At 38.5% G+C, this 6000-nt stretch overlaps 1 pseudogene; it reads right to left on the reverse strand.

Annotated features, from left to right (window-relative positions):
• Nucleotides 1-4580: 4580 nt before the first annotated feature.
• On the reverse strand, nt 4581-4937 carry LOC136160430 (V-type proton ATPase subunit G 1 pseudogene; annotated as a pseudogene).
• Between the last annotated feature and the right edge of the window lie 1063 nt (nt 4938-6000).

Raw genomic sequence — 6000 nt, forward strand, 5'->3', positions numbered from 1 at the left:
ACTCCACTTTGATAATTTTGTTAATCTCTAGAATATTATATAAATGAAATCATACAATATGTAACCTTTTAGATAGGATTTAGTTTTGTTTTGCTTTCCCTCAACATAATTCCCTTGAGATTTATCCAGCTTGTTTTGTGTATCAGTAGTTTATTTCCTTTTTTTATTCTGAGTAGTATTCCATGGTATGGATTTATCACAAGTTAATCATTCACCCTTAAAGGGCATCTGGGTTGTTTCCAGTTTGGGGCTATTATAAATAAAACTGTACATACTTGTGTACAGCTTTGTGTTAATGCAAGACTTCATTTCTCTAGTATAAATGCCCTGGAATGCAATTGTTGAGTCATGTATTTGTTGAATATTTAGTTGTGTAGGAAACTACTAAATTGTTTTCCAGAGCAACTGTACCATTTTGCATTCCATTTAGTGATATATGAGTGACCCAGTTCATGTTCTACTTTTGGTGCAGCAACTTTTTAATTTAGCCATTTGATAGATGTGTAGGGATATCTCATTATTGCTTTAATTTACATTATGGCTAGTGATAAGCATCCTTTCATATGCTTTTTTCCCATCTTATGTTCTTATTTCCCATCTTATGTTCTCTCTAGTGAAATGGATTTTCATGTCTTTTTCCCCAATTAAAAAAAAATTTTTTTTGTTTATTTATTTTTTTAGGTCTTCACTGTGTCTCACAGGATCTTTTTTTGCAACACAGACTGTCTAGTTGTGGCGTCACACCTCAGTAGTGACTTGTGGGCTCCAGAACAAGACAGCTTTAGTAGTTGCTACTCTCAGGCTTAGCTGCTTAATGGCATGTGGGATCTTAGTTCCCCAACCAGGGATGAAACCTGCATCCTCTGCATTGCAAGGCGTATTCTCAACTACTGGACCACCAGGGAAGTCTGTGACAGTATTCTAATCAGATTGTTTACTTGTTGAGTTTTGAAAGTTCTTTCTATGTTCTAGGTGCTAGTCCTTTGTCAGATACATGATTTGCAAATATTTTCTCCCACACTGTAGCTTGATTTTCTGTCTTTTCAGCAGGATCTTTCACAGAACAGGAGTGTTTAATTTTGATGAAAGCAGATTTTTTTTCCCTTTTATGGATTGTGTTTTTGGTGTCAAATTAAAGAACCCTACCTGTAGTTTCAGTAGATTTTCTTTGACTGTTTTCCTAAGAGTTTTATGTTTTACATTTAAGTACATGGTTCGTTTTGAGTTAATTTTCATATGGGGCATTAACTTAGATTGAGGGATTTTTGTTTTGTTTTTGCTGATGGATGTCCGATTACTCCAGAACCATTTGTGGAAAACCCAGCTTTTCTCCACTGAATTGCTTTTGTACCTTTACCAAAATTCAGTTAAAAGCTACAATAATCAGGACTTCCCTGGTGGTCCAGTGGTAAATAATCCATTTGCCAATGCAGGGGACGTGGGTTTGATCCCTGGTGCAGGAAGATTCCACATGTATGCCAAGGAGCAACTCAGCCCATGGACCCTAACTCCTAGCCTGAACTCTAGGGCCTACTAGCCACAGCCAGTGAGTCTTATGTGCTGCAACTGCTGAAGCCTGCATGCCTAGAGCCTGTGCCCAGCAAGAGAAGCCACCACAATGAAAAACCCAAGCAGTCCGGCTGGAGAGTAGCCCCTGCTCCCTGCACCCAGAGGAAGCCTGCAAGCAGCAATGACGACCCAGCACAGCCAAAAATCATAGTGAATAACTTTTAAAAAGTAAATTCTAATAGTTCTCATAACAAGGAGAATTTTTTATTTTATCTGTATGAGAAGATGGATGTTAACTGAACCTATTGTGGTAATTATTTCACATTTTACATAAATAAAACCATCATGCTATATATGTTTAAGTTTTACAGTGATATATGTCAGTTATTTCTCAATACAACTTAAAAAACTAAATAAAAATGATATAATCAGGATTTTGATTGAGATTGCATTGAATATGGATTGAAATCGAATATAGAAATGACATCTTGTGGTCCAGTGGTTAGGATTCCATTCTTTCACAGTCAAGGGTGTGGGTTCAATCCCTGGTGGGTTTAATTCCTAAGGACCCACCAGCCGTGTGGTGTGGCTAAAAAAAAAAAAATAGAAGTGACATCTTTATACTGCTGAGTTTTCCAAACAGGAAACACAGCATATTTTATACATAGTGTGTGTGTGTATGTTCACACTCTAGAGAAACTCAAGACGTTTGGATAGGGATCAGAGAATAGAGTATTTATTACTCACAAAGCATCTTGTACTTATTCCCCACATTAACTCTATTTTCAGCTGTATCTGCTGTTAACCCGTAAGTATAGAGAATTCTTAATGTCAGATATTGTATTTTGTGTTCTAGAATGTCTATTTTATCTATTGCTATGAACAAATTACCTCAAAACTCTCAGCTAAAACAATAAATATTTATTATCTCACAGTTTCCTGTGGACCAGGAATCCAGGTGAGGCTTATTTGTGTGCCTCTGTCTCGAGGTCCCTCAGGAGGTGGCATCAATCAGCTGGCACTGTGGTATCATTGAGGGCTCACCTGAGCCAGGGAAGAGAGTGTGAGCTGGCACCCACATCATGGTTGTCAGCAGGCCTTGGTCCCTCATCACTTGGACCTCTCCACAGGATTCCTTATTAAAAGGCAACTGTCTTCCCCCACCATGGTAAGTGTTCAGAGAGTGAGTGAGTATTCAAGATGGAAGCCATGGTCCTTTTTTTTGTAAACTTATTTGGGAAGTGACATCTCACTTCTACCAAATTTATTCAATAAATCCAGGCCACATTCAAATGAATAGTAGGAGGTTGAGATTATTAGGGACTGTCTTAGAGATTATCCTACCACAATGTCTATTTGATTGTTTTTTTTTTTTTTACAGGCTTGAATTCTCTGTTGAGTTACTCTAACTATTCATCCATTTTGTCTATCTTTTCATCTATTTTCTTTAACATACTAATCATAGCCATTTTTAAAGTCCTTATCTGGTAACTCCAATATCTAAATTATCATTGGGTCAACTTCTCTGACTATTTATCTCTTAATTATCAGTTAAATTTTCCTGTTTCTTTGTAAGTTTAGTTACTTTTTATTGTAAGCTTGACATCATGGATATGTTGTAGATTATGTTAATTTTTCTCTAAAGGAGTATCAAGAAAAAGGATGTATGTATATGAATAATTTAATCACTTTGCTCTACACCTGAAATTAATACAACATTGTAAATCAACAATACTCCAATCCAAAATAAAACCAACCACAAAAGATAAAAAAGAATGTCAAGTTTTGTTTTGACGGGCTTTGAGGCTTGAATTTAGGCTCCAGTTGATTGGAGCTGTTTTAATTCTGCCTGTACTTATAGGTGTAGTCCTTATTCCTAGGGCAATGCTTTTCTGGAACCTTAACTGATGCCTGGAACATGCACCAAAATCTCTTCACTTTGGCCAGGCCCAGTCTCCAGTGTCATCCAGCAGGTGTGTTCGATCCCTAGGTCGGGAAGAGCCCCTGGAGAAGGAAATGGCAACCCACTCCAGTATCCTTGCCTGGAGAATTCCATGGACAGAGGAGCCTAGTGGGCTATAGTCCATGGGGTCACGAAGAGTTGAATGCAACTGAGCATGCATTCCTATAAGTAGTTGAATGTATTTTGTCCCCTTTTATATTTGTTTATTGTGGGAGGGTAAATCTAACATGAGCCACTCCCTCATGGTTGAAACTTTTAAGTCCTCAAAAAGTGTAAGTGTAATGGGAAGCCAATATTTTACCAGCTTTATTTTTATTTCCACAATGGCTGTTTATTTTCCCCAATAGACAAGTCACTTTCTAGGGGTGCCACATCCTTTCTTATCTTTTTGAGAATTTTAATAATGTTTAAAGTTTCTTGTGATTTTCTCTATTCACTCTTTTCCTAGTCATTAGGGTTTTTTTTTTTTTTTTTTTTTTTGAGGGAAATGCATGACAGTCTTTACTTTTAAGTGATTAGCAGTACAATATCAGTACACCAAGTAGTAACATGTAACGAGTTAGTGAACTCTACCATCTAGCAAGTTTGAGTAAGAGAAACTAAGAGCAGCCCAACACTAGGACCCATTATTCTAATCCTTGGCTGAAAAGGACTATTTTAAGGCTGGCTGCTGTTTCATGTGGGTTACAAATAACTATTTACTACTTTTTCATAGATAAAGTCGCTGACCTTCAAGAAAGATTTAGGGAAAAAAACATTTTAATCCCTTTCTTAAGAAAATTGGGTTTTTAAAAACTATCTAAGAGAGAAAAAGTCGGTGTTGATAATATGCTGCTTGAGTGAAAAGGCATAGAAAACACACAACATATATCCATTAAATTTCTAAGAAATATGAGGTAAAAAGATACACTCTTTGGATAAGCTCTAAGCCTGTACAAAGAATCTACCTTTGCGATTCTGCAAAAAGTGAAGGGACCTACTATATAATGTACAGAAATAATTTAATGCCTTTTCATAAGATATAACTCAAGCCTTGCTAAATGAAGCCTCATGTTCCATGAAGGCATTCAAAACGCCAGTCCATGGAACAGGCACTTTTTTTCTCCCTCTATCCACTTATGCGGTAGTTCTCATGGATTTCTGGCCGGATGTCGCAGACAAAGGCCAAGAGATTATCCAAGACTTCATCCGTATTCTGCCGGAAGTAGGTCTGAAGGATGGTCATCTTCTCCTGAGTGTCCTTCTCTACTTCAGTGCTGCAACTGCCATGGGATCCCAGAGCCGAAGCTTCCTTGGCCTTGAACTCCTTCTCCCTCTGCAGGCGGTACTGTTCAATTTCAGCCTGGGCTTCTTCTTTGGCCTGCTTCAACCTCCGGTTCTTTCACTTGCAGGCCTCGGACACCTTCTTGGCGGCCCGCTTCTCCGCCTGGAGCAGTCGCTGGATGCCCTGCGACTGACTGGCCATGGGTATGGCGATGGCGCTGGCGGCTGCGACCTAGGGTTGTTTTTGTTTGTTTGTTTCTTTGTACAGTGTTGTGCCTCTCTTTTCTAGTGTTGGTTTTCTTTAAGTATTTGGCAAGTTCTGCTCAAATGTTCAGGTCTGTCTTTGAGAGTCTCTGATGGATCCTTCTTGAATGTTTTTATTTACTGAGTATTATTCTCTGTGGAGCCAGGATAAGACATTGCTAGTCAGGGTATACTTTGTGGTTAGTTTGGGGCACTGGGGCTCCTGTTTCTGCTGGTGTTACCAACCATCCAGCACTTCTCTGGTCAAGGAGTCTTACAATCACTGTTCTTACCTGGTGCTTGATACATCTATCTTGTCTGCTTGCCTCGGGTGGAAAGAGAGGAAGTTGGTCATCTTTTTGCTTCACATGAATCCCCAAACCAATCATCCTGATAAGTTTCTCTCCCACTCCCCAGATCTGTCACTTTGATAGACAGAGACACCCAGGGACTGTCTACCTCTCACAGTGATGTTCTCCTGCCTGTATTTTGTCCTTTGGTTTCCTGTGTCGACCTCATCCTTCCTGACTTCCACTTTTGAGAGATTCCTTATGGCTTCTGATTCAACAGGGTATTATTTTTTGCTTTCTGGAACTATTGTGAATTTATTTAAAGATTTGTTTTATTTTACCCCTGTTGTTTGAGGTAGGAGACAGAAGCAGTGTACACAGGTGGCAGTCTGACATCTTGGACTTAGTGACTCCTGAGAACCTTTCTGTTGTCCTGATGCTGAAAGCTGACTTGGCTCAGCATGGAATTCCTGAGTCACAATCATTTTCCCTCAAAACTCTATAGAACAGTATCCCACTGTGCTTTAACATTTAGTTCTTCTTGTGATAATTCTGATGTTCTGATTTCTGACTCATTCTTTTTAGGTAACCTGTGTTTTTATTTCCCCCTATCGTAATGTTTTCTTGTTCTTTATATTAAAAAATCTTACCAGGATATGTATACGTATGGAAACTTTTGTGTTACTTTTGCCTCTTTAAATTAACTTAAAATTATGTGATTCGAGAGTTAAG

The sequence above is a fragment of the Muntiacus reevesi genome, chromosome 1 (assembly GCF_963930625.1).
Source record: "Muntiacus reevesi chromosome 1, mMunRee1.1, whole genome shotgun sequence".
Lineage (NCBI taxonomy): Eukaryota > Metazoa > Chordata > Mammalia > Artiodactyla > Cervidae > Muntiacus > Muntiacus reevesi.